The sequence below is a fragment of the Notamacropus eugenii genome, chromosome 2, assembly GCF_028372415.1.
Source record: "Notamacropus eugenii isolate mMacEug1 chromosome 2, mMacEug1.pri_v2, whole genome shotgun sequence".
Classification (NCBI taxonomy): Eukaryota; Metazoa; Chordata; class Mammalia; order Diprotodontia; family Macropodidae; genus Notamacropus; species Notamacropus eugenii.
In genome coordinates this window covers 408678888-408706279 of record NC_092873.1, presented here as the reverse complement: position 1 = coordinate 408706279, position 27392 = coordinate 408678888, and the positions used below count along the sequence as shown (strand labels likewise).

The 27392-nt window shown below is 38.2% G+C and overlaps 1 protein-coding gene and 1 pseudogene across 5 annotated transcripts in view; both read right to left on the bottom strand.

Moving 5' to 3' along the window:
• Positions 1-27392, bottom strand: part of CDC42BPA (CDC42 binding protein kinase alpha) — a 372601-nt gene that overhangs the window by 305766 nt on the left and 39443 nt on the right. The gene's annotated exons all lie outside the window — the stretch shown is intronic.
• Positions 900-1020, bottom strand: LOC140530691 (U6atac minor spliceosomal RNA; annotated as a pseudogene).

Here is a 27392-nt window from a genome sequence, read left to right as displayed (position 1 = left end):
TAAATGCTCAATCATTAAGTCTTGCCAATGAAATTACTAGGGATACAAGGGATCCAAAATTTTAAGGCTTAGAGGGAATTATGCTGATTTACTTGAGGGAAGATATGAGAAAAACACAAGTTCATCTTACAAGGTAAAACAGAAATAATTAATTTTCCCTATTATTTAAATGAACAAAAAGAAACTTTCAGAAAGTACTCTCGCACTAACAAAATTGCAACAAATTAATGTTTATCTTATGAAAGTGATTCATACTGGACTTAGAGTCAGGAAAGCCTACATTCAAATTGTATCTCAGATACTTGCTAACTATGTTTACACTACTCAGCAAAGTCACTTAAACCTCTCTGTGCCTCAGTTTTCTTATCTGTAAAAAGAGAAAGTTGAACTTGATGGCCTCCTAGGACTTCCAGCTCTAAATCTATGATCCTATAATACTAAATACTAATAATACTAAAACAGAAGTCTAAATAACATAAAACCCAAGTACAATTGATTTTGACACACAACAGAAATGCACATTCATGCAGATACATGGACATGCATATAACTACACAGGATGTTTATCATTCAGTACTTCACCAAATCCCTTCCTGGTTACATCCTATCATCAACTGGAAACTCAGAAAAATGTTGAAAGTAAAGGAGTTCAAAATAATTCATAAATATGCTAATACACAATAATCTATAAATATAATACAAAATTTGCATATAGTTGATTAAATAGAAAAAATTGAGTTGTAAAGACCTTATAGCTCATCTGGTTTATCCCTTCAATTTACAGATAAGGTATCTGAGGCTCAGAAGATTAAATAACTTGCCAAATGTCATAGGTAGTAAAAATAGAATTCAAACCAAGGTCTTCTGGCCTTAAATTCAAAGTTACCTCTCCCCCTTCAAGAAAAATATTTCAAACATATATGTCTCTTAATGCCTTAAACAGTAATTGAATTGTAAAGGCCTCTAGGATCTCTTTCATTTTTAACAAAGGGAATGCTAACCTCTCCTTTCAACAATGTCCTTTGACAAAAATTAAAAAGGCAATTTATTTTTTAACAAAATGTACCCTAAGAGCTTCTTCCACTGAAATGCTACTCTAAGGTCTGACTGTAGGATGGAAGTGATCTTTTAAAATATATATAGATGTGAAATACACATTTTAATACTATTGTTCCTGAAGACCATAGGAGCAGACCACAAGCTCTAACAGTTCCTACACCAAGATAATAACAAGTCACATTTTACTTTTGCAGAGAATAATATAAACATTAATTTTCTTTTAGCCCAAGCTGTGTTCCTTTCTCTATCATCACAGGACTGGATGAGGCCTTGCCTTCCAATTATAAGAATCAGACTGACCCAGTAACTCCCCTGCCCTGATTCTCCCTTGACTAGCACTTGACCCTTTTGGCCTTCCTTGATTCAAGGACCTTTGAGACTCCAAAACTGAGACCAAAAATGAGAAGTAGGATGGGAGGTTTTGGGGTTTTTGTGGTTTTGCTATTTTATTTGGGGGGGGGGGGGGGGAACTGGACGAAAAATCTGATAACCACTATAGAGCACTCAGTGATAAAGTATAATATGGAAATCCTTCCCAAATCAGCTATTGGTGCAAACAATTCACTTGCTGGGGTAATATCAAAAGTAATATAGAGCCATAAGATATAGAATTAAAATAGCTCTAGTGTGAACTATTAAAATGAGTTACTGATACCAAAAGATGGAATATAGATAGTTAAGAAGACATCAATAATTATCATTGCAATTTCATAGGGAAGTTTAACCAATGTCAATCAATTGAGATAAAAGGGACCAAAAGAAAAATTGCCTTAATAAGCTAGGATGTGATTTTCTTGTCAAACAGAGAGATATGGCAGCAAAGGGCATATTAGCCTGTACATAGAATTTTATAAAAAAAAAAAAAGAAAGCGGGGCGGAGCCAAGATGGCGGAGTAGAAAGACGCACATACACATAGCTCCGAACCCACAACCCACAGAACGGCTAGAGGGGACCAACCCATGGTGAATTCTGCACGCAGACGCCACGGAATATTGGAGCGAGGGAGATTTCTGTTCCGGAGAGACCTGCAAACCTCTCGCGGGGGGTCCTTCGCGCTGTGGACTGGGTGCCGGGACTGGGACCTGAGTGCAGCCCTGCAGCGGCCGCGACACCGTGAGGAAAAGATCCGAACGGGCTACGGGGACGAGATATCCTGCGGCCACGAGGGTCCCTCCACCCACAGAGGGACCTGCAAACCTCTCGCAAAAGGTCCGTCGCGCTGCAGACGCGGAGCCCAGCCCGGACCTGTGGCGGCCGAGGCTCCGAGAGGTACAGATCCAAGCAGGCTTTAGGGACGGGATCTCCAGCGGCGGCACAAGCCCACCCACCCACAGGTGACGAGGGTCGGTGAGAGAGTCTCTTTGGAGGGTCGAGAGAGGAGTGGGGTGCCCCCATGGCTCAGGCCCCCCCGGGAGATAGAAGCTGAGAGGCGGCTGCAGACAGGGGCTCCCCAAGCGGGCGGGAGCCTGGATCCATTGTGGAAGGTCTGTGCATAAACCCCCTGAGGGAACTGGGCCTGAGAGGCGGCCCTGCCCCGACCTGACCATCTGAACTTAATTCTCACACTGAATAGCAGCCCTGCCCCCGCCAAAAGCCCTAAGGCGGGAAGCAGCATTTGAATCTCAGTCCCCAAACGCTGGCTGGGAGGACCAGGAGGCGAGGTGGGTGTGAGGAGAATATTCAGAGGTCAAGCCACTGGCTGGGGAGAATGCCCAGAAAAGGGAAAAGAAATAAAACTATTGAAGGCTACTTTCTCGGAGAAAAGACACCTCCTCCCTTCCTTTCTGACGAGGAACAACAATGCTTACCATCAGGCAAAGACACAGAAATCAAGGATTCTGTGTCCCAGCCCACTCAATGGGCTCAGGCCATGGAAGAACTCAAAAAGAATTTTGAAAGTCAAGTTGGAGAGGTGGAGGAAAAACTGGGAAGAGAAATGAGAGGGATGAAAGAGAAGCATGAAAGGCAGATCAGCTCCTTGCTAAAGGAGAACCAAAAAAATGTTGAAGAAATTAACACCTTGAAAACTAGCCTAACTCAATTGGCAAAAGAGGTTCAAAAGGCCAATGAGGAGAAGAATGCTTTCAAAAGCAGAATTAGCCAAATGGAAAAGGAGATTCAAAAGCTCACTGAAGAAAATAGATCTTTCAAAACTGGAATGGTACAGATGGACGCTAAGGACTTTATGAGAAAGCAAGAAATCACAGAACATAGCGTGAAGATTCGAAAAATGGAAGATAATGTGAAATATCTTATTGGAAAAGCAACTGACCTGGAAAATAGAATCAGGAGAGACAATGTAAAAATTCTGGGACTACCTGAAAACCATGATCAAAAGAAGAGCCTAGACATCATCTTCCATGAAATTATCAAGGAAAACTGCCCTGAGATTCTAGAACCAGAGGGCAAAATAAATATTCAAGGAATCCGCAGAACACCGCATGAAAGAGATCCAAAAAGAGAAACTCCTAGGAACATTGTGGCCAAATTCCAGAACTCCTAGGTGAAAGAGAAAATATTGCAAGCAGCTAGAAAGAAACAATTCAAGTATTGTGGAAATACAATCAGGATAACACAAGATCTAGAACCCTCTACATTAAGGGATCGAAGGGAATGGAATAAGATATTTCAGAAGTCAAAGGAACTAGGACTAAAACCAAGAATCACCTACCCAGCAAAACTGAGTATAATACTTCAGGAGAAAAAATGGTCTTTCAATGAAATAGAGGACTTTCAAATTTTCCTGATGAAAAGACCAGAGCTGGAAAGAAAATTTGACTTTCTAACACAAGAATGAAGAGAACCATGAAAAGGTGAACAGCAAAGAGAAGTCATAAGGAACTTACTAAAGTTGAACTGTTTACATTCCTACATGGAAAGACAATATTTGTAACTCTTGAAACATTTCAGTATCTGGGTACTGGGTGGGAGTACACACACACACACACATGCACACACACACACATACATAGAGACAGAGTGCACAGAGTGAATTGAAGAGGATGGGATCATATCTTAAAAAAAAAAAATCAAGCAGTGAGAGAGAAATATTGGGAAGAGAAAGGGAGAAGTTGAATGGGGCAAATTATCTCTCATAAAAGAGGCAAGCAAAAGACTTATTAGTGGAAGGATAAAGAGGGGAGGCAAGAGAAAAACATGAGGTCTACTCTCATCACATTCCACTAAAGGAAAGAATAAAATGCACACTCATTTTGATAGGAAAACCTATCTCATAATACAGGAGAGTGGGGGACAGGGGCACAAGCAGGGTGGGGGGGATGATAGAAGGGAGGGCATGGGGAGGAGAATGCAATCCGAGGTCGACACTCATGGGGAGGGAAAGGATCATAAGAGAATAGAAGTAATGGGGGTCAGGATAGGATGGAGGGAAATATAATTAGTCCTATACAACACAACTAGTATGGAAATCTTTTGCAAAACTACACAGATTTGGCCTATATTGAATTGCTTGCCTTCCAAAGGGAAGGGGTGGGGAGGGAGGGAGCTAAAGAAGTTGGAACTCAAAATGTTAGGATCAAATGTAATGTTCTTACCACTGGGGAATAAGAAATACAGGTTAAGGGGTCAAGAAAGCTATCTGGCCCTACAGGACAAAAGAGAAGACGGAGACAAGGGCAGAGAGGGAGGATAGAAGAGAGAGCAGATTGGTCACAGGGGCAATTAGAATGCTTGGGTTTGGGGGGGGGAGGGGATAAAAGGGGAGAAAATTTGTAACCCAAAATGTTGTGAAAATAAATGTTAAAAGTTAAATAAAAAAAAAAAAAAGAAAAAAAAAGAAAGCAAAGGATTATAAGTAGTAACAGCTCACAAAGGAGAAACAGTGAAGCCAGTTTAAAGGAAGCTTAGTTACTTTTCACAAGAATATTTAAGGAAATTGGAAGGCCAACAAACAGAAGCAAAACAGAAAACAGCTTCCAAGATTTTTATAACAAACTCTTTTCACCACCAGCACAGAGAAGTCATATTTAGCCTCTAATATCAGAGAAGGGGACATGCTTACAGAAAATATAGAAATGGCAATGAAGAAACAGGAAGAATGGCCAAATGTAAACAAAAAAGTTCTGCAGGAATCAAAATTGAAAACATTGAAGGTTTAATTCAAAACCTATGATGAAGGATGATTTGTGGGGTAGAGGAGGAGGAAAGACAGGAGTGAGGAGAGACAGGGGAAGGATTCCTTGGATTTTATTACTTTAAAAAATGAAAATGTCATCCATAACCACTGACCTTCCTCTCTACATAATGATGAGACTAATTGATGAGACTAATCTAGATATGCATCACCGACATTCTTAAGAGTTTTAGAAGAAAACAGGCAAGTCCATGCAATCACCATCATGTCACCCCATCCCACTTTTACTCCCTTCCACACTCCCCTTCCCCAATGAACTCCACAGACTCCGAATTATTTTCAAATTTGAACATATACACATGAGCATTCCTCTACATATCATCTAAAGCTCATCCCAACTTGGCCCCTTCCAACTTTTCCTACCTTCATACCCTTTACTCCCCTCTATAGTCCAGCTACAGTGGTCTTTTTGCAGTTCCTTGAACATGATTTGCATCTCTCATCTCTATGCTTTTTCACTGGCTTTTTCAACCTGATCCTAACAAGTCTGTGAGTTAGAGTCCTTAAGTTATTATCTCCAATTTATAAGTGAAGAAATAAATTCTGAAAGGTCAGATGACTTACTCATCCAAGGTCATACAAATAGTAAAACACAGAAACAAAACCTGAATCAAGATCCTCAGGTTCAAACAACTTAAAATTTCGAGACTATACTGATCAAAAAAATTGTCCCTATTCTTTTTGCTTCTATTTTTCCTATGTTCATGGATTAATCTCAAACCTACTCTTTTTGAAATCTACTCTACAGTAGCCTCAAAATTCCACCATACATTTACTCTGAAAAAATTCTTTGGGACAAACAGGGACTGAATTCTGTGTTTAAAAACTTATGCATTAAGTTTGTTTTCTATAAGTTTTGTTTCCTGGCACATAAATGACAATGCATTTAATTTTTTTAAATTCTTGATTGAGGGATGGAGCCAAGATGATAGAGGAGAAGAACAGACCTGCTCTAACTCTACTCCCATAGCCCATAAAAAAACCTGTAAACAAATTTTAGAGCAGCACAAGTCACAAAATGACAGCGTGAAAGAGATTTCCAGCCCAAGGAAGCCTGGAAGGGCGACAGTAAAGGTCTATCACACCAGGCCCGAAGCACAGCGCAGCCCAGCCCATGCAGCATGGCAGGACAGGACTACAGCAGGCTTTAGGGTGTGGAATCACGGACAGTAGCTCCAGTTCCCAGATTTTCAACCCACAAACCCCAAAGATAGCTTCAAAGGTCAGTGAGAAAGCTCTTTCATCAGGGTGAGAGGGGTGTGCAGTCTGGCCACAACCCTGCTCTCAGGGTGGCAACAGAGTCCACTTTTGGAGCTCTCAGTTTAGAGATCATGGGGGAATCGAGCAGCTGATCTGGGTCTCAGTTCTGAGAGGTGCTGCGGTAAGGAGGAGTGCTGGTGTGGTGGAGCTGGTGGAGGCTCCGGAGAGGGAATTCTACTTGCAGATTCTGGGCAGAAAAGCTTGTGATTGTTTCCAAATGAGAGTGCAGGTCAGGAGAGGAATAAACACTTCTCCCTTGATTTTGCCACCTTGGAGGAACTGACAACTTACAGGTCCCTAAAGTATACCCTCCTCTTGACAAAGGACTCAAAAGTCAAGTAACTGGCTGAGAAAATGCCCAAAAAAAGGGGAAATAAGACTATAGAAGGTTACTTTCTTGGTGAACATCCTTTTGGATGAGGAAGAACAAAGCATACCATCAGAGGAAAACAACAAAGTCAAGGCTTCTGCATCCAAAACCTCCAAAAAAATATGCAACTGTCTCAAGCCATGGAAGAGCTCAAAAAGGATTTCAAAAATCAAGTAAGAGAGGTAGAGGAAAAATTGTGAAGAGAAATGAGAGTGATGCAAGAAAATCATGAAAAGCAAGTCAACAGTTTGCTAAAGGAGACCCCAAGAAATATTGGAGAAAATAACACCTTTAAAAACAGATCAACCCAAATGGCAAAAGAGGTCCAAAAAGTTAATGAGAAAAATGTTAAAGCAAAATTGACCATGGATGAAAAGGAGGTTCAAAAGCTCACTAGAGAAAATAGTCCTTTAAAAATTAGAATGGAGCAGATAGAAGTTAATGACTTTATGAGAAACCAAGAAATTCTAAAACAAAGCCAAAAGAATGAAAAAAATAGAAGACAATGTGAAATATCTCACTGAAAAACAACTGACCTGGAAAACAGATCCAGGAAAGATAATATTAAAATTACTGGTCTACCTGAAAACCATGATCAAAAAAGAGCCTAAACATCATCTTCCAAGAAATTATCAAGGAAAACTGCCCTGATATTCTAGAACCAGAGGGCAAAATAGAAATGGAAAGAATTCACTGATCACCTCCTGAAAGAGATCCCAAAAGGAAAACTCCTAGAATATTGTAGCCAAATTCCAGAGTTCCCAGGTCAAGGAGAAAATATTACAAGCAGCCAGAAAGAAACAATTCAAGTATTGTGGACATACAATCAGGATAACACAAGATCTAGCAGCTTCTACATTAAGGGATCGAAGGGCATGGAATATGATGTTCTAGAGGTCAAAGGAGATAGGATTAAAACCAAGAATCACCTACCCAGCAAAACTGAGTATAATACTTCAGGGGAAAAAAATGGTAATTCAATGAAATAGAGGACTTTCAAGCATTCTTGATGAATAGACCAAAGCGGAATAGAACATTTGACTTTCAAACACAAGAATCAAGAGAATTATGAAAAGGTAAAACAGGAAAGAGAAATCATAAGGGATTTACTAAAGAAGAATTGTCTACATTCCTATACCACAGAAAGATAATATTTGTAACTCTTGAAACTTTTCTCAGTATTTGGGGAACTGGAGGGATTATATACAGATAGACAGATAGATAGATATAGATAGATAGACAGAGAGACAGACAGAGGGCACAGGGTGAGTTGAATAGGAAGGGATGATATCTAAAAAAATAAAATTAAGGGGTGAAAGAGGAATATACTGGGAGGAGAAAGGGAGAAATGGAATGAGGCAAATTATCTCTCATAAAAGAGGCAAGTAAAAGCTTTTTCAATGGAGGGGAAAAGGGGGGAAGTGAGAGGGGAAAAGTGAGGCTTTCTCTCATCACATTTGGCTTAAGGAGGGAATAACATGCACACTCAATTGGATATGAAAATCTATCTTACACTACAGAAAAGTAGGAGAAAAGAGGATAAGCGGGGTGTGGGGGAGGAGGGAATGATTAGAAGTAAACACTCTGGGGAGGGACAAGGTCAAAGGAGGGAATAGAATAAATGAGGGGCAGGAGAGAATGGAGTGGAATATAGTAAGTCTTCCACAACATGACTATTATGGAAGTCTTTTGCATAAATACACATGTACAGCCTATATCAAACTGTTTGCCTTCTCAATGGAGATGGGTGGGGAGGGAGGAAGGGAGAAAAGTTGAAACTCAAAGTTTTAGGAACAAACATTGAGAACTGTTTTTGCAAGCAACTAGGAAATAAGAAACACAGGTAATGGGGTATAGAAATTTACCTTGCCCTACAAGAAAAGAGAGAAGGTGGAGATAAGGGAAGGGAGGAGTGTGATAGAAGGGAGGGCAAATTGGGGGTAGGGGTAATCAGAATGCATGGTATCTTGGGGTGGGGGGAGGAAAGAGATGGGGAGAAAATCTGGAACTCAAAATCTTGTGGAAATGAATGTTGAAAACTAAAAATAAATTAATTTAAAAAAAAAAGAAAAGAAAATCCTTGGGTTTTTTTGATTGATTGGGTAAAGGTTAAATAAACCATGGTATATGAAAGTAATAGAACATTATTTCACAAAAAGAAATGATGAGTCTTCAAAGAAACATGGTAAAAGTTTATATTAACTAATAAAGTGAAATACACAGAAACAAAAGACTATAAAAAAAAAATCCTCCTAAAGAACAGATAATTTAAATAGACCTTCCTCTTACCAACAACCAATCAACAAACATTTATTAAGTAAGTACCTACTAAACACCAGATACTCTTCAAGTTGATGAGAATACAAAGAAAAAAGCAAAACACAGTCCTAGCCCTCAAGGAATTTATATTCTAATGGAGAAAATAACATATACATATATAAGTATAAACACAACAGACACAAAGTGATCAAAAAGGAACTACTAGCAATTGAGAGGACCAGGAAAGGTCTCCTAAAGAAGGTGGTACTTGAGATGAACCCTGAAGGAAAACAAAAGTAAAGGTGGGAAGAAAGTGCATCCTAGACAGAATGTTGGACACAGTTAGACAGGGTCACTGTTTCAAGTGTTTTTGTTTGATTATTTTTCTTTCTCACAAAAGATGGCCCAATTGGCTGGAAAGGAAGCAAAAAGAAGGCATTCCCAGAAATGACTGGAAATAACAAATGGAAATCAATAAAATGTATTTTTATGTTATTTCTACACATGTTCCCTCAGACAGTCTCTCCTAAACCTAGTGTTGAAAGAATAAAAGGTAAGTTGATACTCACACACACACACACACACACACACACACACACACACACACACATACACACATACAAGTTCAAATAATCTTGCAATAATCCTAGATTAATTACTTTATGATCTAATTGCTCTGTGTTCTCTCCTACCTAAGGTTTCCTTCTTCTGACTCCTCTCCGCAAGATGTCAGTGTTCCACACACACATCCCCGCCACCAATGTTACCATTTATTTACTTATGTGTGCATATATTTCCCTCTCATTCTCATCCGATTTAAGTTTCTTGATCATAGGAATTGTTTCATTACCTTTGCACATTACTGGGAACATTAAGTAATTGCTTAATAATGTATATTGAACTTAATTGAATTAATAAAAATTTATATTGAGAGATATATGAGAAATGGCAGTTTATACTTGTCCAATTCATAAAATGCTTATTTGACATTTTGAATTGTATTTTATCTATTTCAAAAGAAACTCATCCTTTTTTAACAAAACTCCAACCTGACTGTCCATATTCTGGTTAAGCTGGTTAGTTTTTTGCCAACTATATATTCCATCTCCATGCATTAATAGTATCTGTCCTCCATGCTAAAAATGCATCCTCTTCTCCTCACTTCTGGCATCCTTTATCTTTTCTTCAAGACTTGCTCAAGTGGCTACTCTTCCAAAAAGCTTTCCCGACTTACACTCTACTATTACACCACCTCTCTTTCTCAAATTTACATTATTTTTTCTTACCTGTGTTGTTGTTCAGTTGTTTTTCAGTTGTGCCTGACTTTTCCTGACCCCTTTTGGGGTTTTCTTGGCAAAGGTGCCAGAGTGATTTGCCATTTCCTTCTCCAGCTCAATTTATAGATACAGAACTCAGGCAAACAGGGTAGAGTGACTTGCTCAGGGTCACAAGGCTAGTAGGTATCTGAGGCTGGATTTGAACTCAGGAAGATGAGTCTTCAGGACTCTAGGATTGGCATTCTGGCTGCCCCTCTTACGTGTATATTTTATTTCACAATGAAATGTAAGCTCCTAGAGGATAAGGAGCTTTAGACTGACTGACCACTAATATCCATTGATTAAAAGAGTTTTCTAAATAATATGTAATTTGGGCCTCTACTAGAGCCCTACTCGTTTTAACTTTATTGAGAATATAGTTTGGAACACTTTCAGCAACCAATTCTAGCCCAACTCTTATCATAAAAAATGAAATCTTTCTGTTATATACCTGACAAAGTTTCTAGCCTCTATTTGAAATCTTATCAATAAGGGGTTCCCAGAACCCATTTTCTCCTAAATCACTTTATTTCACTTTGGGGCAATTCGAATTCTTAGGGTTTTTTTTTCTTTTTCCTTAACACCAGATCAAAATGTTATTGAATGAACTAGTTATGTCTTAAAGTCTTTCAGAACTACAGGTGAAAAAAAGGGTGATTATGAAGAGCAGAACCCTTACCTGTCAAACAGTACATGGAACTGGAATTAGAATTCTATTGAAATGCATATGAGCAGTGTGTATGAAACTATCTTTTCCACTTCCATTCAGTACATAAATTAACATTTTTATAGCTAAAGTGTCAATCACCTCTGAAAGTCAACAGCTTACTTAATGTACACAAAACACTTTGTAAGTATACTTTCAAGTTGTAGCATTAACAATAGTGATAAATAATTCATGGGCTATCCATAAAATGTGTGTGTTTTTCTCTATAGACAAGTTCCTGGTATATACCTAGTAGGTGCTTAATATATGCTGGTTGCCTTAAAATGTAATAACTGCTTATTTCCTTTTTCCACATGGAGTCATAATAAGGTAATCTACAAAATATCAGTTCTTCACAGTCCATTGTTCTAGAAGGGCTTCTACAATATTTCCAAAAATTTGCTATTCATCATTTATTTTTCATATTTCATTTTGCATGGACTATGAAACAAGAGCACAGGCACTCAAAATAATGGGGATCATACTCCAAAAAGTTCCTTTTAACGTTAGTTTGCAACCCAGAAAACATTGTGGTCATTAAAACAATGTTATAAATGTTAGTTGTTACCCTGCCATGAAAAAGCCTATGTAAGTGTTAGTGTGGCTAAACTATAAACTTAACTGCTATTTCTTGTTGTTTATATGAGGGAAAAATAAATTTCACACTGAAACTTTGTCTAAATCAATTTAGATAACTGTAAAGTCTTTCCAGTTCTTAACTGATTCAGACACAAAGATCTCTACCAGCTTTATTTTGTTGTTGTTTTTCCTTTGTTCTCAAAGATGACCAAAACATCAGGAAGGTGATACCATGACTTGCAAATGAATAGGATTTAAGTGAGGGAGTGTTGTACTAAGTCATCCACCTTACTTTCTCCGCCAGGGCCATCTGGGTTCAGTAGCAAGACATAGATCAGGACAACTGGAGATGGCCCCTGATGCAGTGGGAGACCTTGGTCTTGTGAAGGGAATTCCGATTTGTACAATAATCAATTTGAAATATGTAATGAATATACTAATAGATTAGATTTTTCATAACTGCCTCTTTCCTGAGAGCTCACAATGCAGCTTGAATTGATCAATCAACCTTTGACCAGGCTCACAATCACTAGCATCCCTGTATCTGCTTACCTGAAGTGAAAGAATCAAAGACTACAGAACCCGTTCCAGTCACAGAACTCTAGCCTTGTGACTCACCAAGTAATGACCCACAAGAACTAGAGCAATATTGCTCCCACAGGATTCCAGAATTGTAGTACCGTCTTCCATGAGTCGGTTTGTCCTGGGAAACCACTCAGGCCCTGGGAAAGATTGTTTGTAATCTACTTCCCTGCCCCCCTCTCTTCCCATTTAGGATTTATGAATATAATCTGTCTTCACATCAGCAAGGTATAATTCTGATCAGGAGAATTCCTGATTTGCAAATCTGTTCCTCATAATGAAGCTAATTAAACCACCACCTGATTACTGGCTCTTTGTTTCAGACCTGCTATTTCATCATTCTCGGGTTAGAGACTGGCTCAGTAAAATTCTGTTAACAAAATCATGGCCCTTCCTTCTTCTTTGGAAATTCTGGTCCCACTGTTCTTGATCATAATGAGAATTATTAAAAACAAAACCAAAAATAAATTCATAAGATCAAGGCATTGGATTTAATCTTTTAATTCTGAAGAAGCTTTTCAGTTTTTAGGTAACCTAAAGTAAAGCTAATGACATTAGTTGAACAGATTGTATTTAACATGGACAGGGAAAACAAGTCATTCAGCCACTTGGAATACAAATCAAAATGGAGAAACACAGAATGTGGGAAATTACTATAGGAGGTTGTTGCTTCTGAATAAAAGTTAAGTTGCTAAATGGAATGTAGGTGCTTACGTGGCAGCTGTAAAGTCCCTTCTTGAAAACACGTACTGAACTGGATTGGCTGGATTGGTTTTGTGTTCCAACATGTTCAGTTACAGTTACAGCTATGAGGAACTGTGACCAAATTAGGGATAAAGAAAATAAGGGGAATGGAAGATTTGAGAGGGGTGGAGACTCACGTGGGTGTTTTTGGCATTCCAGATAGGCTGTAACCCCTGAAGTCCCCAACCAATGGGGAAATAGGGGTGGGAACTGCCAATCAGAAGCAAGGAATAAAAAGCACTCTTTGTCCTAACACAAGTGCCTACTTGGTGGTCACCCATCTTTGCAAGAACATTAAATAAAAGTCCTTCCTGGTCCACCATGGGTCCATGGAGTTCTTGGTAAGACACTTGTATCTTACCCAGAACAAAATCACACAAGCCCCAACTAACTGAGGAAACCTATTTAAAAGCTTTACATCCTTTTATCATTTCAAATGGCTTCTGGAATTATGATTGTAAGGAACTTTCAGGCATCTGAAAGTGTCTGAACAGCCTTGATCTTATACTTAAAAATTAACAATTCATCCTGGGGAAGAATTAAAACAATTAAACTACTATTCACTACATACTTCCTGTATGTGTACAGATCTCCCCAATAAAATAAGGGATCATTTTATTTTTCTGTTTGAATTCCCAGTGCCTAGAATAATAGCTGGCACATAATAAAGTAGGTGTCAGAATTTCAGAATTTGGAGGGTCCTCAAAAAACATTCAGTCCAATCTGTATCTAACTTAGAATCTACACTAAAATGGGGCAGGATGAGGGGAGTCTCATTCAACTTTGCTTAAAGAACTGTAGTAAGGGGAAACCCAAGTGTTGGGATTGGAAGCTCAATTCCGTGTGGACAGTCTCGGGCGGGTAAAGGTGGGATCTTCTAAATCTTAGAGCTCTCACGAGACCCCCCCCAGGAAACAGCAGGGGATCGAGGTGAACCGAGCTATCTCGAGTAATTCCGCCTCTTCCCGTGAGAAACGTGATGGGAGAGAGATCTCCCCGCCCTCGAGATTGTCCCGGATCTGGGCACACCTAGTTACCTAACAGCACGGTATTCAGATGCAAACTATGCGGCTGAAGGTTAAGTAGGATTGAGGAAGCCTGAAAGCTCTCTTAGCACGTGAGGAGCCAAGAGGACAGTAGGCTCCGCTTCTCTTCTCTCTGCCCTCCCCCTCTCTCCCCGCTTGTACTTCTACTTCCAATCCCTTAAGATCTTAGCCTCCTTAGGAAATCTCCCCCTCTTCCTCCTAAGGAAGACCCCCTGCACTTGTAACCGAGACCCTGAAATAAAGCTCAACCCTTGTTCAACTCTGGAACGTCCTTTCTCTCATATGAGCATCCGGTTTTGGCCAACCGAAGACCTCGGAGGTGAGGTAAGAAGACTCGGGTAGCCCACACAGGCCTCTAGGCCTGGCACCCAAGCCCTTACAAAGCAGTCCATTCCATTTGTTGATAGGAAAAAGTTTCTAACAATTAGAACTAACATGAAGTTTTAGTTTGCAACTCTGCTTTTTCATCCACTATTTGCAGTTCTACCATATGGGGCCAAGCAAAACAAGCACAATTCCTTTTCCATATGATAGATATACTATTGTGTTTGTCCTTCGTTGTCAAAGAAGATCATGCCATCAGACAAATGATGACATGACTTGCATTTGACTTTGTTTTGAGTGAGGGAGGGCATATGATAGATATACTCTTTCCCTATGAAAGATGGAAACGCTTGAAGACAGATATCCCGTAACCCCTAACTCTTCCTTTCTCCAAGCTTCTTTGGTATCTTCAGTTGATTCCCTACAACATGATCTTGAGTCTCATCTAGATATTCTACAGCTTATCAATGTCTTTCTTAGAATGTGGCACCCAGAAGTGAACACAATATTCAAGATGCAACCTGACCAAGGCTGAACACAGTTCTAAACAATTCACTTCTTGATTCACCCCAGGATCAAGTCAGTCAAGAGTGTTTAAGTGCCTGCTATATGCTAGGTACTTTGCTAAGCATTAGGAATGCAATAAAAAGCAAGAACATTCACATACTCAAGGAGATTATGTTGTTGGTTGGTTGGCTGTCATCCTTCCTCTTTGAAGAGGACCAAAATGACATAATCATGATAAAAAAGTGAAATTTCAGTGAGTCTGACTGTGGCTGATCAGACCAATACAAGCTCGGAATGCTCTACCACAGGTTGGGCACAGATAGTCTACATGAATATTTGGGGTGAATAATCCAAATTTGTGAATCCTGCATTTACTTTGTGCTGCCTCAATTTTGCTTTGCTCAAAGAGCACAGCACCCTTTCTGATGTGGGCACACCATGCTGAATGGTCCTGTGCCAGTATCTCCCATGTCCCACAATCAAATCCAAGGTTCTTGAGAGAGACCTTGAGAGTGTCCTTGTATTGCTTCTTTTGACCATCGTCTGATTGCTTGCCCCATGCAAGTTCTCCATAAAATAGTCTTTTTGGCAAGCATTCATTTTACATTCAAACAACATGGTCAGTCCATCAGAGCTGCACTCTCTGAAGCATAGTTTGAATACTTGGCAGTTAAGCTCAAGCAAGACTTCAGTGTCTGGTATCTTATCCTGTCAGGTGATTCTCAGAATCTTCCTAAGATAGTTCCAATGGAAGTGATTCAGTTTCCTGGCATGGCGCTGGTAGACTGTCCATGTTTCACAGGCATATAACAATGAGGTCAACACAACAGCTCTGTAGAACTTCAGTTTGGTAGTCAGTCTAATACTTCTCTCCCAAACTTTTCTTCAGAGCCTCCCAAACACTGAGCTAGCTCTGGCAATGAGTGTGTCAACCTCATAGTCAATGTGTACATCCCTGGAAAGTATACTATCAAGGTAAGTGAACTAATTCACAGAATTCAAAACTTCTCCATTTGTTGTAACTGATGGTTCCACATATGGATGGTGTGGTGGTGGCTGATGGAACACCAGTGTTTTCTTGGTGTTAACTATTAGGCAAAAATTAGCACAGGCAGTAGAGAATTGATCCATACTTTGTACTGAGGAAGACAACACTTAAATAGCTATTTGCATACAAGATATATTGTAGTTACTGTTAATTGTTTGTCCTCCATTCTCAAAGAGGACTAAGACAGGAAGCAGATGCCATGATTTGCAAGTGAATTGGAGAGGGAAGATAACCTAAAAATGAAAGGGATAGTGTTATAAGGGGCACAGAAGGGGAAGACTAATAAAAAATAAAGGACTAGAGCTGAGTCTTGAAGGAAATAAGGGAAATTAAAATTAAAAACCAGAGGAGAGAGAACAAACATTCCTGGAAAAGGGGACACAAGTGATAATAACAAGGGGATTTGAACCCAGGATAACTGACTCCAATGAGGGCACTATGCAACTTCAATTCAATAAAGGACCTTAATTTTCATATTTTAATTTTTATATTCTTGATATTAATTATCTCCAAGATGATCCTGTATATATTTTGCTTGTACATAGTTGTCTCCATCTTTAGACTGTGAGGTCCTTGAGAGCATAATTAATCTTTTGCTTTCCTTTGTGTCTCCAGCAGTATCTTCTACAATACCTAGAAAATGGGTGCTTGATTTTAATGCTTACTGATTGATTTAGATTGCTTTAATACTTACTCAATTATCAATAGACATTTATTAAATGCCTATTGTGTGCCAAGCACTGTACCAACCTCAGAAAATACAAATGTGGGGGAAAAAAGACGGTCCTTGCCTTTAAGGAGCTTACAATCTAATGAGAAAAGAAAACACATTTTAAAAAGATGAAAAGAAGAGAGGGTTCCCAGAGCGAGGGCATAATGGAAAAGACCAGAGGAAGATAACCAGGTGGGAAATTAAGAGATGGCTGTTCTAGGAGGAGTTCATTACTCTCGCATGAGGCTCCCAGGGCAGAGGACACATGGGAAGTATGAGTTCCAGAAATGAAGATCTTAAAAAGAGAAGTTTAGGGAGAATGATCGAGAAGTTCAAAGGAGTGCAGTGGAAAATGAAGGGATGGCTGCTCTTGGCTGCCTCCTTAAAAGGAAGTTCTGAGATAAACTCTTCTACCCTCTAATAAGGCATATTGAGCCCTTATTACATATATCCAAAGCACTGACTATATAAGGTACGATGCTACTCTGTTCAATTAACTGCAGAAAGTGAAGCAACACAGAGTTTTACTTACTGGAACTAAGAATGTTTTGCTGACATTTCTTTTTAAAAAGACACAAGCAAACTGAAGTATGTAAAAGAAGGCAATCAGAATGGTGAAGGGGTAGGATGTTTACCAGTAGAAAAGACTATCAGTGAAGACAAAATAATTATTTTCAAATATTAGAAAAACTGCCATGCAAAAAGAACTAGGTTGATTCTGTTTAACCCCAGAGAACAAGAATAGAAACAATGGGCAGAAGCTGCAGTGGTAAATATGAGCTTAATATATATACAGATATATAGATATTGATATAGATATAAATATAGATAGATAGATAGATAGATAGATAGATAGATAGATAGATAGATAGATAGATCAAGCCTTATATAGAAAAGATTGCCTGCAGAAGGAGTTCAATCTCCCCTCACTGGAGGGTCTTAAATCAAAAGATGGATGGACATTTATAATATGTTAGAGTAGAAATTCTTCTTTAGGCAGAGATTGGACTAGGGGATTTCTTCTGTTAAGTTTGGATTCAGCCAAAGGTTGCACTTGAGAAACCTAGAGGACCACATGTGACCTCTAGGTCACAGGTGGCCCACCCCTGTAGTAGATGATCACTGAGATCCTTCTTTTTTCCAAACTGAAATTCTGAGTTTCCTTCATTCTACATCACTGTTGTCCTTTTACTCTTTGTTATATCTCCAAATAGTTTTTTGGATTTCAATACAAATTAACTTTAACGAATTTCTTAGATCAATTTCTTTTTAAACAAGGTATTACTATTTCAGTGCCAAAACTGAATAAAATATTTTTAATAGTTAAAAATACTTTTAAAAATCTATCATGGAAGGATAAACCTACTCTAGCTCTCCCCTGTAGCTCATAAAATACCTGTAAAAAATGACTCTAAACATATTCTAGAGTAGCAGAAGCCACAAAATGACAGAGTGAAGGAGATTTTCAGCCCAAGAGAATCTGGAAGGCTGACAGGAAAGGTCTATTGCATCTCGCTCAGAGTAGAACACAGCCCAGCCTGAGTTACGCACCACTGACAGAATAGGAGCAGGCTTCAGGGCGCAGAATTATGGGCAGCAACTGCAGTTCCCAGATTTCTCAACCCACAAACACCAAAAACAGCTTCAAAGGTCAGTAAGAAAGCTCTTTCATTTGGGTGAGAAGTGGGGGGGGGGGGGGTTTCAGCCCCAGTCCCAGGGTGGCAGCAGTCACTACAGCAGCAGGAGCACCTATGTTCTTAGCCCTCAGCCTAAAGACCATGAGAAAATCAAGCAGCTGATCTGGATCACAGCCCTGAGTGGAAGTCCTAGGGTACGGAGGAGCACTGGTGTGGTAGAGCTGGTAGTGGCTGTGGAAAGGCAATTCTGCTCGCAGGTCCTGGGCAGAAGAAGAGTGTTTGTGGTTGCACAGAGACCAGAGCTCAAGCCAGGAGAGGAGTAAATTCCTCTCCCTTGATTGTGCCACCTTGAAGGAATTGAGGACTTACAGGTCCCTAGAGTATACCCTCTATTTGACAAAGGACTCAATGGTCAAGTAGCTGGGTGGGAAAATGCCCAAGAAAGGGGGAAAAAATAAGACAACAGAATGTTACTTTCTTGGTGGGCAGATATTTTCTTCCATTCTTTAAGATGAGGAAGAACAAAGTACCATTAGAAGAAGACAGAAAAGTCAAGGCTTCTACACCTAAAACCTCCAAAAAAAAAATATGCAATGGTCTTAAGTCATGGAAGAGCTCAAAAAGGATTCTGAAAATCAAGTAAGAGAGGTGGAGGAAAAATTGGAAAGATAAATGAGAGTGATGCAAGAAAATCATGAAAAGTGAGCCAACAGCTTGCTAAAGGAGACCCCAAAAAATGCTGAAGAAAATAACACCTGTAAAAATAGACTAACCCAAATGGCAAAAGAGATACAAAAAGCCAATGAGGAGAAGAATGCTTTTAAAAGGCCAAATGGAAAAGGAAGTTCAAAAGCTCACTGAAAAAAATAGTTCTTTCAAAATTAGAATGGAGCAGATGGAAGCTAATGACTTTATTGGAAATCAAGAAATTTCAAAACAAAACCAAAAGAATGAAAAAATAAAGGACAATGTAATATATCTCATTGAAAAAACAACTGACCTGGAAAACAGATCCAGGAGAGACAATTTAAAAATTATGGGACTATCTGAAAACCATGATAAAAAAAGGAACCTAGACATCATTTTTCATGAAATTATCAACAAAAACTGCCCTGATATTCTAGACCCAGGGGGTAAAATAAATATTAAAAGAATTCACTGATCACCTCCTGAAAGAGATCCCAAAAGGAAAACTCCTGCAAATATTGTAGACAAATTCCAGAGTTCCCAGGTCAAGGAGAAAATATTGCAAGCAGTCAGAGAGGAACAATTCGAGTATTGTGAAAATACAATCAGGATAACACAGGATTTAGCAGTTTCTACACTAAGAGATCGAAGGGCTTGGAATATGATATTCCAGAGGTCAAAGGAGACAGAGTAAAACCAAGAATCAGCTACCCAGCAAAAATGAGTATAATACTTCAGGGTAAAAAACTGAATTTCAATGAAATAGAAGACTTGCAAGCATTCTTTTTAAAAAAGATCAAAGCTAAGTAGAAAATTTGACTTTCAAATACAAAAATCAAGAGAAACATGAAAAGGTAAAAAGGAAAGAGAAGCCTTAAGGAACTCATTAAAATTGAACTGTTTACATTCTTACATGGAAAGATGTTATTTGAAACTCATGACACCTTTTTCAGTATTAGGGTAGTTGGAGGGAATATATATATAGGTGGGTATGTATGTATGTGTATATTATGTATGTGTGTATATATTACGTATGTATGTATACACACAGAGGGCACAGCGTGAGCTGAATATGAAAAAATTTATTATATAAATAAATTTTATTTATAAAAAACTAAAATTTACTGTTGAATGGAATGTACCAGGAGTAAGAGAAAAGGAGAGGGAGAATGTAGCAAATCATCTCACATAAAAGAGAGAAGAAAGAGCTTTTATAATGGAGGGGAAGAGGGGGGAGATGAAAGGAAATAAGTGAGCCTTACTCTCATGAGATTTGGCTTAAGGAGGGAATAACGCACACTCAATTGGATATAGAAAACTATTTTACCCACAGGAAAGCAAGGGAGCAGGGGATAGGAGAGGGAAGATAACAGAAGGGACACCAAATTGGGGAAAGAGATAATCAGAAGCAAACACTACTGTGGGAGGACAGGTCAAGGGAAAGAATAGAATAAATGAAGGGCAGGATAGGACAGAGGGACATGACTTTATTAGTCTTTTACAACATTAGTATTATGGAAGTGCTTTGCATTGTTACACATGTATGACCTACATTGAATTGTTTGTTTTCTCAATGAGAGTGGGTGGGGAGGGAGGGAGAAAATACGGAACCCAAAGCTTTAAGAATGTTAAAAATTGTTTTAGCATGGGACTGGAAATTAAGCTATACAGACAATGGAGTATAGAAATCTATTTTGCCCTACAGGAAAACAGAGCGGAAGGGGGAATAGAAGAAGGGTGGGTAATAGAAGGGAGGACAGACTGGAGGAAGGGGTGGATGGGGTGCATACTGTCCTGGGGTGGGGGTGGGGAGTGATGGGGAGAAAATTTTGAATTCAAATTCTTGTGGAAGTGAATGTTAAGAACAGAAAAATAAATAAATTATATACTGAAAAAAAATCCTTAGAAAAGATGTCACTAAATAGTACAATGAGTGGAAAGACAAAACAAGGAAATTCCAGTGTGCCATGAGAGAACTTTCAAAGTATAGCTACTAAATAATGGAACAGGCTTCATCATGTCAAGTATTAACCAAGTATTTTTACAAGTATTTTCCCTCTGCTTATTTTCTCATATTTCTTTCAACAAAGAATACAACATTTTACATCTTAGAAATAATGTACTTATTGTTCTGAGTATGTTTTGATTCTATTTCCTACTGTTTAACTCATTAGATAAAATAATTAAAACATCTAAAATTGGATTACTTTGTAATTCAGAATTTTTTTAAAATTTATCACTATTGAGTCAGTTACCACTTATTTGGAAGAAAATATAATATTATATCTTGGTAAACTTTGGATGCTTAATAAAAATACTTGTCCCTTAGTGTTAAGGGTGTACTGGAGCCAGCTTAAATGTTAGATTTTCAGTGCAAACATTTACACCCAAGAAATGAATAAATTTTACATATCAAGCCTGAATTATTGCTTTGTTGATTATCTACACTTATGAAATTGAAAGAGTAAATATCAATATTGCAGATTAAACTTTAAAACGTATCCTACGTACATTTTGCCCCCAGAAGGCCCATTGCTAACATTTACAGTATACTCCTGATTACAGGTATTACTCTGTTTCACTCATTATTTAGCCAAATTGACATACTTGCTACTTTTCTACAGCATTCCCTCTTCATGACTTTGCACAGGATGTCCCCCAAGTCTGAAATGTTCTCCCATCACACCTCTCCTTCCCTTCCATGCTTTCAGCTCAAGCACCACTTCCCACGTGAGACTTTCCTTGTTGTTATCGCCATTCAGTCATTTCATTCATGTCCAAATCTTCATGACCCCATTTGGGGTTTTCTTGGCAAAGATACTAGAGTGCCGTGCATTTCCTTCTTCAGCTCACTTTACAAATGAGGAAACTGGGGCAAATAAGAGTTAAGTGAGTAGATCAGGGTTACACAGCAAGTGTCTGAGGGTGAATTTGGACTCGTGAAGATGAGTCTTCCTTATTCCAAGTCCAATGCTCTACCCACTATGCCACCTAGCTGCCCGGAATTATAATTATCTTGTATATACTTTCAATTTACTTATATGTGTATTTATGTTGTTTCTCTATAGAACATGAGCTCCCTAAGGGAAAAAACTGTTTCAACTTTGTCTCTGTATCTCAAATGGCACTCAAATGTTTGCTCACCATGATATGTGTGCTATGGTAATGTTCTCAGGGAAGCACTGGCACTCCCACTAAAGTGCTTTCCATCTCTTCTTCACTTTTAAAGAAATTTTATGTAATATTTTTTATTAATAAAACTTTTTTTCTCCCTCCCATCTCCAAAAATAAATAAATAAAATAAATACACGTGGTCCAGCAAAACAAATTCTCTAATAGGCCACAGTCAAAAATTATGCGTCTCATTCCCTAGTATGTCCTTCCTCTGGCAGGACATTTCTCCATTCTTTCTATGACTCTGAATCTACATTTTTGCCCTATATTGTATCCTTTTGGTCAGTCAATAATACCACATGGAAGAAGACACAGTTGTTGTTGTTGCTGTTCAGTTGTTTCAGGCACGTCTGACTCTTTGTGACCCCATGTGGAATTTCTTGGCAAAGATATGAAAGTGGTTTGCCATTTCCTTTACCAGCTCATTTTGTAGATCAGGAGATTAAGGCAAATAGGGTTAAGTGACTTACCCAGAGTTGCACAACTAAAGCCTGAGACCAACTGGATTTTAACCCAGGGAGATGTCTCCCTAACTCTAGGCCCAGCACTCTATTCAATGCACCTCCTAGCAAGTCCCCTTCATGTGGAAGAAGACACAGTACCTCGTACATAATAAGCACTTATTATTTAAGTTAAAATGAGAATCAGGTAGATCAGAATGGGGATTGCAAGGATCCTTTGGCAGCAATGAGGCAGGTTTCTCTTGCCCCTGCTTGGATCTGGGTCACAGTCCTGGGGTGAGAAGCAGTGCTGGCATGGTGGAACTTGTGGCAACAGTGCAGAGGGAATCCTCCTCACAGTTTCAGGGAAGAAAGGAGTGCTTGTGGTCACTCACAGACCAGAGCACAGACCATGAGAGAAGTAAACACCTCTCCTTAAATCATACAACCTTGGAAGAAATGAAAATTTGCAGGTCCCTAAAAGTATCTCTGAAAACAGCTACACAGATCATCTCAAGCTTGGGAACAGTAGTTCCCACAAAGAAAGGAGAGCCTTATCTTAACAATGAGTTAAAAAGTCAAATAACTGGCTAGAAAAAATGAGCAAACGGCACACAAAAAAAACAACAACTCAGACTACAAAATCTTATTTTGGTGACAAGGAAGATCAAAACATACAACCAGAAGAAGACAACAAAATCAAAGCTCCCATATCCAAAGCCTCCAGGAAAAATATGAATTGATCTCAGGTGATGGAAAAACTCAAAAAGAATTTTGAAAATCAAATAAGAGAAGTAGAGGAAAAATTGGGAAGAGAAATGAGAGTGATGCAAGAAAATCATGAAGAAAATGAGTCCACAGCTTGCTAAAGGAGACCCCAAAAAATACCGAAGAAACTAGCACCCTACAAAATAGACTAACCCAAATGACAAAAGACATCCAATGAGAAGAAGTCCTTAATAAGCAGAACTGGTCAGATGGAAAAGAAGGTCCAAAAGTTCACTAAAGAAAATAATTCTTTGAAAATTAGAATGGAGCAAATGGAAGCTAATGACGATGAGAAATCAAGAAATTATAAAACAAAACCAAAAGAATGAAAAATAAAAGACAATGTGAAATATATCTTTGGAAAAACAAACGACCTGGAAAATAGATATAGGAGAAATAATTTTAAAATTATTGGACTACCTGAATATCATTATCTAAAAAAGAGTCTACAGATCATTTTTCTAGAAATTATCAAGGAAAATTGCCCTGAAAATAGAAATTGAAAGAATCCACCAATCACTTCCTGAAACAGATTCCAAAAGAAAAACTCCTAGGAATATCATAGTCAAATTCCAGAGTTCCCAGGTTAAGGAGAAAATAATGCAAGGAGCCAAAAAGAAACAATTCAAGTATTATGGAAACACAATCAGAATAGCACAAGTTTTAGCATCTTCTGCATTAAGGAATCAGAGAGCTTGGAATATTAATATTGCAGATTTTTGGATTAAAACCAAAAATCACCTACCCAGCAAAACTGAGTATAATACTTCAGGGAAAAAAAATGACTATTCAAAGAAACAGAGAACTTTCAAGCATTCTTGATGAAAAGACCAGAGTTGAATAGAAAAATCTGACTTTCAAATATAAGAATCAAGAAAAGTAGGAAAGGATAAATAGGAAAGAGAAACATAAGGGACTTATTAAAGTTGAACTGTTCACATTCCTACATGGAAAAATGATACTTGTCAGTAATGGAGTAATTGGAGGAAATATATACAGATAGAAATAGATAGGCAGACAGATAGATATACATACAAAGACACAGGGTACAGAGGGAGCTGAATATGAAGGGATGATATCTAAAAATAAAATTAAGGGGTGAGAGAGGAATGTACTGGGAGAAGGAGAGAGGAAGAGGTAGAATGGGTTAAATTATCTCAAATAAAAGAGACAAGAAAAAAGGTTTTACAATGGAGGAGAAGAGGGAAGAGATGAGAGAGCATGAGTCAACTTTACTTTCATTGGATTTGACTGAAGGAGGGAATAACATACATACTTAATTGAGTATGGAAATCTATCTTACCCTACCGGAAAGTAGGGGGCAAAGGGATAAGAGGGAGGAAGGGGTGACAGAAGGGAGGGCAGATTGGGGAAAGGAGTACTCAGAACGCATGCCATATTGGGGAGGAGGGGAGCAAAGAGGGGAAAATTTGGGATTCAAAATCTTGTGGAAGTGACTGTTGAAAACTAAAAATTAGTTTTTTTAAATGAGAATCAAAATATAGCATTTAGATGAGACAACATCATTTTTATTTGAAAATAGATTCTAAAGCCTTTGGAGAATGTTCAATTCAAAGACTTGCATGAAATAATGAAAGTAAAATGATCAGAACTAAGAGAATGATGTAACAGCAATATTGTTCAAAGAACCATAGTGAATTTCCGATAAGAACAATAAGAACTCAAAACAACTACAGAGGACCTATGAAGAAAGATGCTATCCACCTCCAGAAAAAGAACTGATAAACATATGCATAGCATGGTTTTATATATATTGATAAATTGTATCAAATGGTGACCTACTCTAATGAAGAGTGGGTAAAAGAGGGACAGTTCAGAACTTAAAATGTAAGATAAAATAAATTAATGTTTTTTAAAAAAGATGTGAAATTATAAGAAGCCTCTACTGCTCAATCCTTGAAGATTATTCCCTATATAACACTCCTGTATTCCTGTAGCACTTTCATCTATATCATTCATTTGGCATTTAAGATACACACTTTGCACTGTAATCACACAGCAACTATGAGAATATAATGTGCATAAGGCTTGTATAAAGTCAGCAATTACGCAGGTAAAAGTATGTCTCCAATTGTGGTGTTAACTATTTGGCAGCTGGGGTCAGGAAGGTACAGGGAAAAGAGAACTAGCTGGAAGCTTACTGCCCATATGACCATAGCCAAATCATTTAACTTCCTTAAGCCTCAATTTCCTTTATCCGTAAAATGAAAAAAATAACAGAATGGCCTGAGTTTCCATAGAGACATGAACCTACAACCATGTCTTCTTTGTATACCTGATACTTAGCACAGCCCATAGCAAGTAGTCAATAAATGTCTAAGAAGATTTTTTAGGAAAAAGTCTGAATTATAGATTATTTTTAAGAAACTAAGTTTTATTGCCTTCAACTACCTACAGTAATTTATATAAAATTAAATGTTACCTTATAGAAAGTTTTATTTTAATTAATGAGTGAAAATCAAAACAACAGCTTGAATACAGGAAGTATTCTTAACTACACTGTACATACAGATATTTTACATGTTATTTATTACCATTCCTCTACACTTCCTCCATACCCCAAAGAATAAGAATATTTTTTTTAATTCACAAGTACACTTTCTACAGCAAAATGAATTCCCACCTTGAACATGTCCAAATAGGCATGTCTCAAAAAATTTATGTCTCATTCTGTACCTTAAGTTCACCACTTCTTTGGCAGGAGATGAATGTTATAGGTCATCTTCAGTCCCCTGGACTCATGGTTTATCCTTGCATTAATAAGAGTACTAAAGTCTGTCAACATCCAACCTCATTTTTCTCTATCATTTTGTTGTCACTGTGCAAACTGTTCTCCTGGTTCTACTCATGTCATTCTGCATCAGACCACAGGTCTTTCCATTTTCCCCCTAACATTCATTTTGCCATTTCTTATGACACAATAATATTCCACTACATTCATATGCCACCATTTGTTAACCATTTTCCAAAAGGTAGTCACCCCCTAATTTCCTACTTTTGGCTACTATATATTGCTGCTATGAATATTTTTGTACATTCCTTTCTTTAGCATATAGATGTAGTAGTGGAAGAGTTGGGTCAAGAGTACACACTATTTAATAATTTGGGGAGCATAAAATGCTCTATTATCAATATATTATCATGTCTAGAATCATCCATTTTCCCTCAAACACATCAAAAATAAAAAAATCCTAGATACAATTATTTTAAGAAATCTGACTTCAGATTTAAAGAATTTACTGGTCACTTCCTGAAAGAAACTTCAAAATGGAGAGGATTCTGGAAAGATGGCAGAATAGTTCAGAAAATTCCAAGCTCTCAAGATTTACCCTCACAAACAAGATGAAACAGTATCTCAGGGTGAATACTGAGAGGTACAAATAAATAAGAGAGAGTAGGGGTAGAATAGGGGTACTCCTGGAACAATCAAAGAAGATCTGAAGAAAAGTTCCAGGAAGAAGTTTGGTCCTTGTGAAGAGTCAACACCTCCAGGCTCACTGACCCAGTTGTGCTGTGGAGACTCAGCAGCAAGAAAGAACCAGCACATGCTGGGTGAATGCAGAAGTAGTGGGATGGGGACACTGGCTGTGGGCACTTACAGAAAGCTAGAGGTTTTGGTTCCAGAAGGGAAGAACTGAAGGAATATCTGAGGCTGCAGGCACCAGGACTAGAGGTGATTATAAAAACAAAGCTACTACCAAAAAAAAAAAAATGTGCAAGCAAAGGAGAAAAAAAAAAATCCAACCATAGAGTTACTATGGGAATAGAGAAGACCAGAGTTCATATTCAGAGGAGGATACTGAGGCAATAAAACTCTCTTCTACTCCAAAGAGTAATATCAAATGGTCATCTGCTCAAAAAAAATTTCATAAAAGAACTTAAAAATAGCTTTAAAAATCAAATGAGAGATACTGAGGAAAAACTAAAAAAAAAATACGAACAATCTAAGAAAAACAAGATTATGAATAGTCAACCAATTAGAAAAGGAGATCCAGAATC